At 43.5% G+C, this 17,500-nt stretch overlaps 1 protein-coding gene across 11 annotated transcripts in view; it reads right to left on the bottom strand.

Moving 5' to 3' along the window:
- LOC123762557 (relaxin receptor 1) overlaps positions 1 to 17,500 on the bottom strand; it is a 181,329-nt gene that overhangs the window by 149,145 nt on the left and 14,684 nt on the right. The gene's annotated exons all lie outside the window — the stretch shown is intronic.

Below are 17,500 nucleotides of genomic sequence, written 5' to 3'. Positions count from 1 at the left end.
ACGTCGATGTTTAATATCAAACTCTTATCTTCTATTGCCCTCACAGCGTCTATGAATAGATGCAGCGCGGATGACAGGTTGAGAACTGAATAGACCGGATGCTGCCATGCAATGGAAGGTGTCATGCAAACGTTGCAAACACAAATACAAACGTTGCAGGGCTGCGAGTGGTGGGAGGAGCCATGTGCTTCAACGGCTGCTTGGCTGGCTCCTACACGTGGCTTCACCCATATTGATAGCTCGAGTGAGAGTGTGAGTGTGTGTGTGTGTGTGTGTGTGTGTGTGTGTGTGTGTGTGTGTGTGTGTGTGTGTGTGTGTGTGTGTGTGTGTGTGTGCACATGCGCAAATACATGCACAATCATGCGTTCGCTTGCTTGCTTTGCGCTCTCACACACAAACACACACACACACACACACACACACACACACACACACACACACACACACACACACACACACACACACACACACACACACACATATGCGGCGACGACCTGAACTGCCCCAAGATATTATATACAGCCTCGCACTCGAGGCCGTTATAAGCACTCGAGAGCTGAGCTGGAGAGACTGTGAAAGCACTCTGGCGGATGAGGGAGTGCATCACAGATTGGCAACAGAGGCTCCCGTTAACAACCTAACAATGGGAATATGACTCTTACACATACATGTTTTCCGACGATGTATATGTGAAGAGAAGAGTTAAGACAACGGAAGCCTGTGAAAGAATGGAAGAACATCTCGACACAATTTACATATGGTCTGGTTAGTGGTTACTTGAAAACAACTTAGAAAAGTGTAAAGTAATGAATACAGGAACACGCACGCCACAGGAGCAGTCAGAATCAGTAATAGGCAATTCGTAACAACTCACAAATCATCACAATACCGACTGGACAAAAACGGTATATAGTAAACAAAATCAAACATAGTATACTGGTATACCAAGGTGGTATACTGTCAACACAAGTGAGGTGTGCTCATTAGAGAGGCAAGACTTATATTGTCACAATTTATATAACAATATTAGGATGATAAGAAGTACTATAAACTAATCATACCATGTGCAGGCGATGAGTCACAATAACGTGGCTGAAGTATGTTGACCAGACCACACGCTAGAAGGTGAAGGGACGACGACGTTTCGGTCCGTCCTGAACCAGTCTCAAGTCGATTGTCTCACACAATCGACATTCACAATTGTCATTCTCACAATCGACTTGAGAATGGTCCAGGACGGACCGAAACGTCGTCGTCCCTTCACCTTCTAGTGTGTGGTCTGGTCAACAATAATCATACCATAATGTTTGTAGATATACCGAGAGCCTCAACATTGTATACACCAACATATTCTGGGACTATCCCGGCTCAACATCACTCCAAACACGCAGTTCATACACCATCGACCTTACTACAAACGGACTCAAAATGCCGGCCAGTAATCCATCTTCTGTGACAGTATTACTTCATGATGCTAACTCTCCAACTGGTGGTCTCCCTGCTTTATATGCGGGCCACTTGTTCTATTTTATCATGCAGATCACCTTAACTATTATATATATATATATATATATATATATATATATATATATATATATATATATATATATATATATATATATATATATAATAGTTACCTTGTGTGTGTCCTGGGCTAATCTGCCCTCTCACCCACCTGGCCGCCGCCAATACAAAGACCAATGTCTTCGAATATAGATTTAATCTAGTTTTCCAGGAAAGCTTATTGAAGCATGTGATTGTGTGTTGTGAGTCACAGGTATTCATGGACGTTGATTATATAAATGTTATCACTTACACCTGGCGTTGACGATCGTCTCAAGGACAGCCAAACAACAATACTCTGTTGGAAAGTATTGATCTGGGAACAATTTGTTCACTTTCCTAAGGGCCCGGGTTCGATTCCGTGTCGAGGCAGGAACAAACGGGCAGTTTCTGTTATTTGATGCACCTGTTTGCCTAGTAGCAAGTAGGTAACTGGGAATTAGACAGCTGCTAAGGGCTGCTTCCTGGGGATGAGTAAGAGTGTGTGTGTGTCTACTCACCTAATTGTACTCGCCTAATTGTGCTTGCGGGGGTTGAGCTTTGGCTCTTTAGTCCCGCCTCTCAACTGTCAACTAGTGTACAGGTTCCTGAGCCTACTGGGCTCTATCATATCTACATTTGAAACTGTGTATGGAGTCAGCCTCCACCACATCACTGCCTAACGCATTCCACCTGTTAACTACTCTGACACTGAAAAAGTTCTTTCTAACGTCTCTGTGGCTCATTTGGGTACTCAGTCTCCACCTGTGTCCCTTTGTTCGCGTCCCACCCGTGTAAAAAGTTTATCCTTATCTACCCTGTCAATTCCTCTGATAATTTTGTAGGTAGTGATCATATCTCCCCTTACTCTTCTTGTTTTTCAGTGTCGTGAGGTGCATCTCACGCAGCCTTTCCTCATAACTCATGCCTCTTAGTTCTGGGACTAGTCTAGTGGCATACCTCTGAACGTTTTCCAGCTTCGTCTTGTGCTTGACAAGGTACGAACTCCATGCTGAGGCCGCATACTCCAGGATTGGTCTTACATATGTGGTATACAAGGTTCTGAATGATTCCTTACACAGGTTCCTGAAGGCTGTTCTGATGTTAGCCAGCCTCGCATATCCCGCAGATGTGTGAGAGATAAATATGTAGTATATATGATGAAAGAAAAATGGGTCTGCCGTCAGTTCATCAGACAACCGACAGTTAGAAAGACTGGGTCCAAGAGCTCAATCCTACAGGCAGAAATAGCCACTCAACTCCCCCCCCCCCCACACACACAAGATTGACTCTCCACCGCCACAGTCAGTCACTCACCACCACCGCCACAGTCAGTCACTCACCACCACCGACACAGTCACTCACTCACCACCACCGACACAGTCAGTCACTCACCACCACCGACACAGTCACTCACTCACCACCACCGACACAGTCAGTCACTCACCACCACCGACACAGTCACTCACCACCACCGACACAGTCAGTCACTCACCACCACCGACACAGTCACTCACCACCACCGACACAGGCATCCTACCATACCAGGCACCTCCCGGAGCCGGTCAGCCGAGTGGACAGCACGCTGGACTTGTAATCATCTCAAGATAATCTCCCTCAACCTCTCGCTCCACCTAAGGTATCCACCCTTCCCCCCTTCCAACCACCAGTCCTCTATCCCTGCTCCACCCCAGCAACTTAACCACCCCCCCAACCCCAGTACACCACCAGCCCACACCCTCCCCCCTCCAACCTTCATATACCAAATGCCAGACATTACAGCTGTCTGGGCCCCCCCTCACCCGCACGTCTAATATAACTGCCTACCTCAACAATTACCTTGTTGAGTGCTGGACACACCTCGTCGATATCTGGGCGTCTGGCGCACTCGCCCACCTGCGCGTTTACCTGTGATTTGCCACCGGGTAAAAAAAATATAATGGTTTCCCATGACCAAAAAGTATCAGAAAATAAGGTATCCGCCCAACCTATCAGAGCCGATGCTAAACATTTCCTGGACGCCTCAATATTGAGGTGTTTTTAATTCCCCTTAAACTACCGCAATGTTGACGGCGGGATCCATTGTCTGGAAATGTAGTGCGTTCAGAGTGCAGGTGGATGTAATACGTTAATAATTTGGTTGCTTAAATTGGTGCTAATACATCGCATTTTTTTTTTAAACGGTCTGGTCGATTTCGCTAAAAATGCGTCATTATACAACCTGTCCTCTTAAAAGAACGTCGCATTCTGACGTATACTTTACCTAAGGCCAAAAATTGTTCTAAAAAAAAATGGTAGCGACTCGCGAAATTGACACAGTGTCCCCCGTTTTCTGTGTTTGGTCCGATAGTCAGGTTAGGATAAGGGCACTTTAGTACGTCAGTTTCTTGACATTGGGAACCCCTTAGGAGGACGGGCTGCGGTATAGCCCAGGAGAACCTCTTGACCGGAAGTGACCCCCCCCTACTCCATTGCAACCACCACCACCTAACCATTGCAACAACCACCACCTAACCATTGCAACCACCACCTAACCATTGCAACCACCACCTAACCATTGCAACAAACACACCCGGCAAACAACCCCCTCCCCCTCCCCCCTGTGCACAACGCTCTGCCCCAAAAAAACAATCACAAATGACAGCTCCATTAGCAGGCAACTGCAGGAAATTGCTCGTAAACGCTTCTCATAACCAAAAAATATTTAATTATATAATTTCAGAGGTGTTATTTTCGTGGTAATCATTTATGAGGTGGATAATGAGAGAGAGAGGAAGGGACACCAGCGGTGAGGCGAGGCAGGCACGGCAGGGGGATATCTGTCCCTGGTGGGGCGGGGGGGGGGGGTGATGGGGACTGATTGCAGGGGTGGTCGACGCTGGTTGGCAGATGGAATGAGAAATAAACTGTAATACACTTATTTCTCTATTATATACACCTGTTCCTATATTATAAATACTTGTTCCTGCCCTATACACAACTGTTCCAGCCTTAAACACACACACACACACACACACACACACACACACACACACACACACACACACACAGGTGGAAACTGAGTGCCCAAATGAATCACAGAGATATTAGAAAGAACTTTTTTAGTGTCAAAGTGGTTGACAAATGTAATGCATTAGGCAGTGATGTGGTGGAGGCTGACTCCATACACAGTTTCTAGTGTAGATATGATAGAGCCCAGTAGGCTCAGGAACCTGTACACCTGTTGATTGACGGTTGAGAGGCGGGACCAAAGAGCCAGAGCTCAACCCCCGCAAGCACAACTAGATGAGTACAACTAGGTGAGTACACACACACACACACAGGGACGTCGCGGCTGAGTGGAGAGCACTCTGGGGTTGTAGTCCTAAGGGCCCGGGTTCGATCCGCGTTAGAGGCGAAAACAAATGGGCAGAGTTTCTTTCACCCTGATGCACCTATTCACCTAGCAGTAAATAGGTATCTGGGAATTAGACAGCTGCTACGGGCTGCTACACACACATCCTGGGGGATGTGTGTGTGTGTACTCACCTAATTGTGCTTGCGGGGGTTGAGCTTTGGCTCTTTGGTCCCGCCTCGTGTGTGTGTGTGTGTGTGTGTGTGTGTGTGTGTGTGTGTGTGTGTGTGTGTGTGTGTGTGTGTGTGTGTAACAGACATATATGTAGTAGACATAGAGGAAAAATAAATTGGTCAGAAAGGCGGGGTCCAAGAGCTAATAGCTCGATTGTGCAGATACAAATTGTAAATACATACCCACCTGTTTCCAACTTACACGCACCTGTTCCTGCTCAGCACATGACTATCAAACACATGTGACAGTACTGTCCAAAGCAGCATATATACATGGTGACAGAAGGCCCACATACAAGATCCTGATCTTGATCTTGATCATGTATGATTTAGCTAAAATAGACATAACTGGTCAGTTGTTACAAAGTTGTTTATCACTCCATGGTCACATTTATGAAATGCATTTGCAAAGTCCGTGTATACCACATCTGCATTTTTTCTTCTAATGCTTCTGTGATTTTGTCATAGTAGTAGGCATCCTGTAGTCTTGGGAGACTATGGAGTTGCGCTCTGGTTGTCAAGGCTGGAGTGTCCTCTCCAGGGCGCAAAGCCAGGGTATGTCGATATGGAGGAGAAGCTGTTACCCATGCAGCAGGTCTCCACTCTCCACGTTGCCTGAAATGTTCCAATGGAAAAGCAAACACCAATACACTTGGTTCCAGCGCCGTCGCAGGAGCTGCCAGAACGAGGTTGAAGTCAACAACGAACTGCCTTAGGTGTTCCAGCTCCGGAATTTTCCTCGAAGTTGGCTCCTGAAGCCCCCGCCCCCCCCCCCCCCCTAAAAAAAAAATAAAGTGGGTAAGGCCGCGAGGCAGCGGAGGTTTAAAATCAGGATTTTCCATCCCCTAGATGAGATATTTCCCAGGCTGTCGAGTCCCATCTACCCGGAGCAGCTGGTGTAAGGCGCCAGAGGCACGAGGACCTGGAGGGCCGCCCCCTGGTGCTACTCCTGCAGCAGGCTCGTGGCCTCGCTCAGGGCCCTGCACGACCCCGTCCTCGTGCGTCAGATCGTGCCTCTGGCGCCTTACAACCAGGCTGACGGGCGCCACACCCGCCCTGTGTGGTGGTTGACGCCAGCCACACCCGCCCTGTGTGGTGGTTGACGCCAGCCACACCCGCCCTGTGTGGTGGTTGACGCCAGCCACACCCGCCCTGTGTGGTGGTTGACGGGCGCCACACCCGCCCTGTGTGGTGGTTGACGGGCGCCACACCCGCCCTGTGTGGTGGTTGCAGTAACCATTGCTACCTTGAGGTGAGGTTACCTTGAGGTGATTTCGGGGGCTTAGCGACCACGCGGCCCGGTCGTCGACCAGCCCTACTCGTTGCTGGACTGGTTAACCAGGCTATTGGACGCGGCTGCTCGCAGCCTGACGTATGAGTCACAGCCTGGTTGATCAAATATCCTTTGGAGGTGTTTGTCAAGTTCTCTCTCGAACACTGTGAGGGGTCGGCCAGTTATGCCCCTGTTACACTCAGTCAACAAACAATCACAAACAGCAGTAGACACACTGTAATTAAGTTGGAACAGTCCTGTAGTTATTATTGTTGCTGGTAGACGTGGATAGTTTATTGTGCACCCCATACTCATCATGTGAGCGCTAGCGCAAAAAAGGAATACAATTGGGCACAAAAAGGCATCTATTTTTTTGTACAGCCAGAACAGTGACGTTTCAAAAGATGGATCAGAGGTGAATGCATGGTACTAGAACTGGCAAACCCTGCACCCCCTTCCCCTAACACACACATGTACGTCAATCACAACTACTACACTCTACAACAGATCTACAACTTACAACTACGACAGATGACAACACTACAACAACCAGCACAGGTCGACAAATCTGATAAACCCTCGCATAGGGAAACTCCCTGAAAACCCTGCCAGTTCAAATACATCAAATAGAGTAGCCTCATTAGTCATTGCCAACATACGGGGGACTAAAACAAAGGCGGAGAACAAAATTCCGTTCATAAATGGCCTCCTCATAGAGGGGAATAAAGGGGCAGTGAGATCTGGATACCAGACTAATTGATATAGTTGGGGACCTGCTGCCTGGGTAACAGCTTCTCCCCCGAGTCAATCTACCCTGGCTTTGCGTCCTGGTGAGGCCACTCCAGACCAGGACGACACCAGAGCGCAACTCCATAGTCTCCTGAGACTGATGGATGATTAGAGTAAATAGGTCACTCGGAGGAGTTGGTTTATATATTAAAAATGTACTTTGTATGCTGAGCGCTTCTTAACGCTACAAATGAATGGTAGAAATACTTGGAGTAGAAGTAGATGAAATAAACCTAATTGTTATTCTAATATACAAACTGGCAAATGCAACGGTTAAGTAATTCACATATAAGATAATCAAAATAGAGCCCCGATAATCTATCAAACTCTCTATTAGGCATTATCTTCTTTAGAGACTTCAGTCTGCTCTAAGATGGAAAATAGCAAGCAATAATGTTATAACACGAAATCAAACTGGAGATGACCAACCATAGGTCAAAGAACTACAGTACATAGATTTTGTGACAAATTTTCCCTGAACCAACAGCTAAGTGCCAAATAGGAACGAAAATATTCTACCTCCAATTTTCACAAACAATGAAGAAGTAATCGCATTACAATCTCAGATGTAGGTGCAAACTCCTAATATGTCCAAAAAGTTATCACGCGAGAAGGGTTATTCAACAAATTAAATTTAATAACACTAGTATTGACTGGACAATGTAAACAGAATTTGCAAATATTCAATGGGAAACTATATTAACAGAACTCTCACACAAGGAGTAGGACAACTAACTGCCAAAGCATGAAAAGTCTACTCAAAACTTGATCCTTTGAGGAAGGTCAGGAAGAGGAGCAGCTTAGGGCACACAGACCACCACCCTACTGAAGAAGGGGGGGGGGGGAAATAATGGAAATGCTTAAGCAGACACGAATATCCCATCAAAGAAAAAAGAATTTAAACAGGAAGATTGAAGAAATGTAGAAGCTGAAGCAATCAGACCAGACTGAAGAAATGAAGCTGAAAACCATAAAGATAAAAAAAAATCGAAAATATATTTTTCACATACGCGAAATCAAAATAAAAGCCTCCACCAGTATTGGACGTTCACTTACAAGTGAATGTTCATACACAGGCAAAGAACTTACAGGAATCCTAACAGTAGTAGGTTAGTATGAGGCTACAGGGGTAGATCTGGACACCTTAAAAAAAACTATATATATAAAAACTATGTCAATATAACAACATGATCTCAATCCAGGTCAGCATGGATTGAGAGCGATTGATGATAAAGATTAAGCCACCCAAAAGGTGGCACGGGCATGAATAGCCTGTAAGTGGTGGCCCTTTTGAGCCATTACTAGTATCAAGAGCTGATATTGGAGATCTGTGGAGATGCGACTGCACCCTGCGTGACGGGAGATGTCTCCCGATGAAAACACGAATTGAGAGCGGAAAGATCATGCCTTTTGCAATTACAGGATCATCGCCGAGCCTATCCTTCCCCACTGTCTCTCCTCCTCAGTGTTGGAGGTCCGAGCATCCCCATGCGCGCTCCTGCCCAATATGACCACGTATTACTGCACAAGGGCGTTAATAAGCTTTCAATAAGCCAGTTAACGTGCTTTTTAATAAGCCAGTTATTGCCGTATATTTAATGTGCATTCTGCTGAACTTTGTGACACGGGAGACATCTCCCGTCACGCAGGGTGCAGTCGCACCTCCATAGATCTCCAGTATCAGCTAACGATACTGGTAATGGCTCAAAAGGCCCACCACTTACGGGCTATTCATGCCCGTGCCACCTTTTGGGTGGCTTAATCTTCATCAGTCAATCAAGTACTTTGTGACCAGCGCAGCGCACGACGCGCCCTATACCAGGAGGCTCGTGCTTCAGGTCGGGGCGGAGCGCTACAGGTCCTCGCTGACTGTAAGACGTGCACGCAAGCACCAGCGTCTGGTGCCTCGCGGCTCAGTGAACAACGCTTGGAGGTCGTAGTCCTAAGCACTCGGGTTCGATTCCCTGCCGAGGAGGAAACAAATAGGCAGTTTCTTTCACCCTGCTGCACTTATGCTGACGTCCCTACGCTGACGTCCCTGAGCTGACGCCCCTACGTTGACGCCCCTGAGCTGACGCCCCTTACACTGACACCCCCTACGCTGACACCCCTACGCTGACACCTACATAACCGTCAATTATTAAACCCTGGTAATATAAATTACATGGTTAATTGGACGGCCAGAGTAATGCTTACATATTATGTGAACAAATAATGCCGTGAAAACACTTAACCGACGAAACAACATTTTGTATACAAAAGTAAACAAAGCCATAACTTATTTGTTTTGACAATGATGCGCGCACCTGCTCAATATTTTGATCAAACGACAGAGGCAAAACTTTGTTTTTGTTTATTGTTTATGTCGATTGCAAATAGTCAACCATGAATAAAACATTCATATAACAAAGGCTGATAAATCCAGCACTGTTGTTATTCTGAACAAGGAGGAATATATTTCCAAAATGAATGATCTCCTTCAAGATTCTTCAACATACACCAAACTCAGGAAAAATCCTCTTGATTGACATCATCAAGTTCTTCAATAGCAGCTTGAGGAAGTTAAGTAATCATAAAGATCTTATTAATCAATTTAGTACCTCATCACCTTCATTACCATATCTCTATGGAATTGTCAAGACGCAATAGCCTAACAATCCCATGAGGCCAATCATCAGTTCTGTGGGATCCAGTTCTTACAAGCTCTCTAAATGGCTTATCAAAATCTTGTCCCTAGTGTTAGGAACTATTTCCTTTTCTCATTTGACCAATTCTATTGAATTAGTTAATAAATTAAATAGTGTTCCTGTCACTCCTGATGTAAAGTTAATCAGTTTTGACGTTTATTTTTTGTTTACAAAGGTGCCGGTTGATGATATTCTTGATTACCTTACTCATGAATTAATGAATCATGTTTAACCTCTTTCTGCTGATATTGTTGTCAATCTCGTTAAGCTGTGCACAAAAGAATGTAAATTTACTTTTAATAATGAGTATTATTTACGGACTTGCAATGGTAATGGGGAATCCTTTATCGCCATTGCTTTCAAACTTGTGCATGGAATTCTTCGAAAACAAATTTGTTTAAAAAATTGCCCCTGCAATCATTCCATGGTTTAGATATGTTGATATTTTGTGTATATAGCCTACACATGTAATTACAGACGAATTTGTAGCTAAACAAGATCAAGTCACCTCTATAAAATTTACTATGGAGACTGAAATTGATAAAACTTTGCTATTCTTAGATATACTTATTCATAGGAAAGAATTTTCACTAAAGTTTAGTGTTTACAGAAAGCCTACGAATAATTTATCTTATGTCAATTATTTCTCAGGGCATAGATACAATGTGAAACTATTTATTCCTCTATGTTTCTAAGAGCTCTTCGGGTTGTTAGTCCAGAACTCTTAGATGAAGAGTTTAAGAATATTGATTCTATTGGTTTCAAGCTTTGTTACCCACTGAGTTTTTTGGAAGTTTGCCGTAGCAAAGCACGTCGTACATATTATAATAATATATGCAGTGAGAAAATTCGCCCAAAGAATGTGTTATGTTTACCATATTTTTCTTTGTTTGAAAATATTGTCAAGACCTTGAAACATTTTGATAAACATATATTGTTTCGTTACGAAAATACTGTTGATAAACTATTAGAAACAGTCCTCGTAGTGATAATTGTCATTTATAAAATACCTTGTAAAGACTGTAATAGGTTAATATGTTGGGCAAACATCTAAAGATTTGAAATGTAGAATTTCGCAACATAGATACTCTGTAAACCATGGGCAATTGTCTAATGCTCCGTTTGTTCATTTGTCAGAAAATAATCACCAAATTGATTGGGAGATGGCTTCTTCAATAACGAATTGTAAAATCACTTTCAATAGGAACATAAATAAATCTGCTTTAATACAGATTACAAAATCAAGTAATTTGAACATTAGCAGTGGTTTGTATAATTTAGATCCATTTTTGATTGATTTGGCCGATTTGAGTAGGATCATTGATACACATTTGTCTCACTAATACCGTGTTAATATCCATTATCTTATGGTACTAATATCCACGCATGGGTTTATTGGCTCACCTGATACAGCTTCTATTTATATCTACACAATCTCATTCATATATTTGTCATTGTACCTCACTTCACCTCTCTCCTGCATTATATATATATATATATATATATATATATATATATATATATATATATATATATATATATATATATATATATATATATATTAGTATATTTTGGTAGCAGTCTTTCCTGTAGACATATATTCTAATAGTCTAATAAATATATATATTAAAATAGTCTAATAGGGGGTATAGGTGTTGTGTTGGTTGTACCAACACAACACCTATACCCCCTATTAGACTATTTTACAGGAACTTCTTTTCCACAGCTCATAAAACGGAGGAAAGGGTCCTGAAAGATATTGTTAATAGAAACGTTATCCCTACAGACAAAAATCAGAGGATACAACTGACGATTTACTATAAAACCAGAAAAACGGCCAGCCTACTCATGAGAAACTCTCCAGACACAAAACAGAACGCTTTAAAAGAGACTAACGTCGTCTATGCCTTCAAATGCCCTCTTGGGGACTGTAAGCTCCAAAAAACCCAGTATATAGGCAAGACAACAACATCTCTTTCTAGGCGTTTAACGATGCATAAGCAACAGGGCTCCATTAAGGAACATATAATCTCTTCCCACAACCAAACCATCGCCAGAGAAATCCTAGTAAACAACACAGAAATCATCGATAGATACAGCGATAGCAGGCGGCCTGACGTTTGCGAGGCATTACACATCAAGAAGTCAACACCAGCAATCAACAGCCAATTAATGCACAACTATATTCTACCCACCTCAAGACTCCGCTCCAATATAGAAGCATCAAGAAATATGGACCAATAGGCTTTCTACTATCACTTCTATTCAATACCCATTGTTTCATGTTCTGGCTTGTGTTGATGAAATTAATACCTTATTAAATACCACCTCACCCCATCCACCTCACTCAAATGTAGATATAAACAAAATCGGAGATGTGTAAGTTCTATTCAGTTGTGTATGTGTTAACTAAAGTCTTTGAAAATATAATAAGTTTTACGAAACGCGCTCAAGTGTCGCGTCAGACTAGAAATAAAAATGAATTTTGGAGAATTGATTTTTGATTTACCTCCAACAGTGAAAAGAAATGTACGAAAGATTGAGAAAATTCGTGTTAGAATTATTAATCTTACTATATATAATAATTATTAATCTTATATATATATTATATATATATTATATATATATTATATATATATTATATATATATTATATATATATATATATATATTATATATATATATATATATATATATATATATATATATATATATAACTGAAAACTCACACCCCAGAAGTGACTCGAACCCATACTCCCAGATGCCACGCAACTGGTATGTACAAGACGCCTTAATCCACTTGACCATCACGACCGGACATAATGAGGTGATAGCCGAGGCTATTTGAACCACCCCACCGCCGGCACTCGGATAGTAATCTTGGGCATAGCATTTTACCAAATCACCTCATTCTTTGGGGCACACGTGAGGAACACAAATGCGAACAAGCCTGAATGGTCCCCAGGACAATTCAGGCTTGTTCGCATATATATATATATATATATATATATATATATATATATATATATATATATATATATATATATATAAATATATATATATATATATATATATAATATATATAAAATATATTAGTATATTTTGGTAGCAGTCTTTCCTGTAGACATATATTATTAAATATGACCGAAAAAGTAAGATTAATAATTCTAACACGAATTTTCTCAATCTTTCGTACATTTCTTTTCACTGTTGGAGGTAAATCAAAAATCAATTCTCCAAAATTCATTTTTATTTCTAGTCAGACGCGACACGAGCGCGTTTCGTAAAACTTATTACATTTTCAAAGACTTTAGTTTACAAATACACAACTGAATAGAACTTACGCATCTCCGATTTTATATGTACATTTTAGTGAGGTGGATGGGGTGAGGTGGCATTAATAGGGTATTAATTTCATCAACACAAGACAGAACACGAAACAATGGGTATTGAATAGAAGTGTATGTAGAAAGCCTATTGGTCCATATTTCTTGATGCTTCTATATTGGAGCGGAGTCTTGAGGTGGGTAGAATATAGTTGTGCATTAATTGGCTGTTGATTGCTGGTGTTGACTTCTTGATGTGTAGTGCCTCGCAAACGTCAAACCGCCTGCTATCGCTGTATCTATCGATGATTTCTGTGTTGTTTACTAGGATTTCTCTGGCGATGGTTTGGTTGTGGGAAGAGATTATATGTTCCTTAATGGAGCCCTGTTGCTTATGCATCGTTAAACGCCTAGAAAGAGATGTTGTTGTCTTGCCTATATACTGGTTTTTTTGGAGCTTACAGTCCCCAAGAGGGCATTTGAAGGCATAGACGACGTTAGTCTCTTTTAAAGCGTTCTGTTTTGTGTCTGGAGAGTTTCTCATGAGTAGGCTGGCCGTTTTTCTGGTTTTATAGTAAATCGTCAGTTGTATCCTCTGATTTTTGTCTGTAGGGATAACGTTTCTATTAACAATATCTTTCAGGACCCTTTCCTCCGTTTTATGAGCTGTGGAAAAGAAGTTCCTGTAAAATAGTCTAATAGGGGGTATAGGTGTTGTGTTAGTTGTCTCTTCAGAGGTTGCATGGCGTTTCACTTTCCTTCTTATGATGTCTTCGACGAAACCATTGGAGAAGCCGTTGTTGACTAGGACCTGCCTTACCCTACAGAGTTCTTCGTCGACTTGCTTCCATTCTGAGCTGTGGCTGAGAGCACGGTCGACATATGCGTTAACTACACTCCTCTTGTACCTGTCTGGGCAGTCGCTGTTGGCATTTAGGCACATTCCTATGCTCGTTTCCTTAGTGTAGACTGCAGTGTGGAAACCTCCGCTCTTTTCCATGACTGTTACATCTAGAAAGGGCAGCTTCCCATCCTTTTCCATCTCGTAAGTGAAACGCAGCACGGAACTCTGCTCAAATGCCTCCTTCAGCTCCTGCAGATGTCTGACATCAGGTACCTGTGTAAAAATGTCGTCATCATACCTGCAGTATATGGCCGGTTTCAAGTTCATGTCGACTAAGACTTTTTGCTCGATGGTACCCATATAGAAGTTTGCAAACAGGACACCTAGGGGTGAACCCATGGCGACCCCATTTACTTGCTTATACATGTGCCCATCCGGGCTCAAGAAGGGTGCCTCTTTAGTACAAGCTTGGAGTAGTTTCCTCAGAATATTTTCTGGTATGTCAAGAGTATATATATATATATATATATATATATATATATATATATATATATATATATATATATATATATGTATATATATATATATATATATATATATATATATATATATATATATATATATATATATATATATATATATATATATATTCTCTCTCTCTTCCCCCTTCTTTCAAGAAATGTGTTCGTAAGAACCACTGAAAAAACTGTATAGGTCTAATTTTTTTCTTTTATTAACACATTTAGGTACATCATCATTTGTGCAGCTACCCTAGACTATATGAAGGGGAGTACAGTGTGTCAAAAAGCTAGATACGTCAGGCTAAAACACACTTGACTATGAAAGTTCATGAAAATGGCCTATGGGGTGTTTATAACTGATAATAATTCTTAAAAGTATTTAACTTAGGCCTACCCCGACCAGCCTATGTCGTCCCGTACCCCCAGACCATTCCACCTGCAAACTTGGGTGAGGCTTACCCCAAGTGTCTGGCCTCCAGCCTTGGTCAGTCTATCTGACAGACTGAAATGTGTGTTCGAGGCTGGATGCCAGATGGGGAAGAGGGGGAGAGGAAGGGTAGGGAGATGGGGGTAAGGGAGGGAAGGGGGAAGAGAAGAGAGAAAGCTGGGGGGGGGGGGGGAGAAGGGACGGAAAAGTGGGGAATATGTATAGAAAGAAGGGTGGGAGAGAGAGAGAGAGATACTATCCCCGGGCACCGCCGCATATCCCCCATTCTAGTCCATTTGTGGTTGACAACCAACACATTTACCACTGACAAGACCCACCACATATCACATTTGTCAACACATATAATATGTGGTAACCCGTCAACAGACCGCCCCCCCCCCACCACCACCCCGCACCCTTAACTAGTATTGCTTTCATGCTCCCCCCTCACCCCCCCACCCCACCCCCCCTTCCCCCAGACTCCAAACACTGCAGAAACAACCAACACACACACACACACACACACCATGGTTGAACCAGCCTCCAAAATGAAATAAAAAGCTGATCCAACCTTTAGACAATTTAAAAGATAAGCAAAAAAATAACACTAAAATCATACCGATATGTTGCATTAAATCTGTACATGATGCCCATCGCTGTCAATAGGATTTATGTCTATAAAATTTGATTCACAATATATCAAAATCACGTTGACTGGGTAGTTTTGACAGTCACTAAATTACATAACGAGTCTAGACACGTTACATTTAAAAACAGTATTTTCCAGTTAATTTGAAATACATTGGTATAGATAAAATATTATTTTCGCTTACCTTGGCGGGGAAAACCATGTTGTTCACCTACATAGTTCAACTGGACTTGTTTATGGCATTGAGAAATCGTCTAAGATTACTCATAGAAACCCTGAAGACATTAGCACATACTAGCGCAACACCCGTCACAGTGGTCCAGTCACGGGGCAACACCCGTCACAGTGGTCCCGTCACGGGGCAACACCCGTCACAGTGGTCCCGTCACGGGGCAACACCCGTCACAGTTGTACTGTCACGGGCAACACCCGTCACAGTGGTCCCGTCACGGGCAACATCATCAGCCATCGGAGATTGTTTGACATCAGCTTTTTAACAATTGATCTGCACTTTAAGTGTGTCACTGGCCCTCCACATGGGAGAGGAGGAGTAGGAGGGAGAGTGTGTCACTGTCCTAGACATGGGAGAGGCCAGGAGGCCACCTCCTCCGGCCATGAACTATAAAGTATAACCCCTGGAGAGGAGCTTGGCTCCAGAGGGGTTACTAACAACCACTTGGGGCTGGACGGTAGAGCAACGATCTAATTCGTTTAGTTCACTTATTATGCACCCCATACCCATCTTGTGGGCGGTAGTGGAGAGGGTTACAGGGGCACATCATGGGGCTCAGGGACTGAACCCCACCATTCCTTCCCCCCGTCCCATCCCAATTCCTAATCCTGACCTCTTCCCAGTGCTATATAGTCCTAATGGCTTAACGCTTTCTCCTGATAATTCCCTTCACCTAAATACCAATCAAATCTATTTTTGAAACTCGTTGAACTGTCTTAGTAAATCTAGCAAGCAGCCTCCAGCATATATAAGCAATATTGCAGGTACTGAAGCACAAGTATTCGAGGACAAATGTTGAACCTTCGCTGCAAAAAAAAAAAGGCCAATTGGGTTGGCAGTAGATATGTGGGCCTTCTGGTTGCTTCATCCAACAGCCTGTTGGACCCAAATGATCACCAGTCAAGCCTGGCTTGGGGGGAGTAGAACACCCTCCCGAGCCCCATTCCATCCTTACTCAACCACCATCCAATTTCCAGATCAATATTTCTCTATATTCCTCCTGAGACTTAACTCCAACAGCGTATTAGAAGCTCTCATAGAGTCAGACTTTCATCAGATGTTCCAAAATAATATTACCTCCAGTAATATAATTATAACAAGTTACCTTGTCTTGCACTTATAATTGATTTTAACGTAATTTCACATATTTGTTTTTGCTGCTCTCTTAACTACAAAAATATCGTATATTTTCTGCCGATTACTTACACTGAAAAATGTTAACGCGAGGGGATCCGCGCCACTGGCCACAGACCCGCGCCACTGGCCACGGACCCGCGCCACTGGCCACGGACCCGCGCCACTGGCCACGGACCCGCGCCACTGGCCACGGACCCGTGCCACTGGCCACAGACCCGTGCCACTGGACACGGACCCGCGCCACTGGCCACGGACCCGCGCCACTGGCCACGGACCCGCGCCACTGGCCACGGACCCGCGCCACTGGTCACGGACCCGCGCCACTGGCCACGGACCCGCGCCACTGGCCACGGACCCGCGCCACTGGCCACGGACCCGCGCCACTGGCCACGGACCCGCGCCACTGGCCACGGACCCGCGCCACTGGCCACGGACCCGCGCCACTGGCCACGGACCCGCGCCACTGGCCACGGACCCGCGCCACTGGCCACAGACCCGCGCCACTGG

Source organism: Procambarus clarkii, chromosome 27 (genome assembly GCF_040958095.1).
Source record: "Procambarus clarkii isolate CNS0578487 chromosome 27, FALCON_Pclarkii_2.0, whole genome shotgun sequence".
In the NCBI taxonomy this organism is placed as follows: domain Eukaryota; kingdom Metazoa; phylum Arthropoda; class Malacostraca; order Decapoda; family Cambaridae; genus Procambarus; species Procambarus clarkii.
This window is presented reverse-complemented; position numbering and strand designations above follow the sequence as displayed.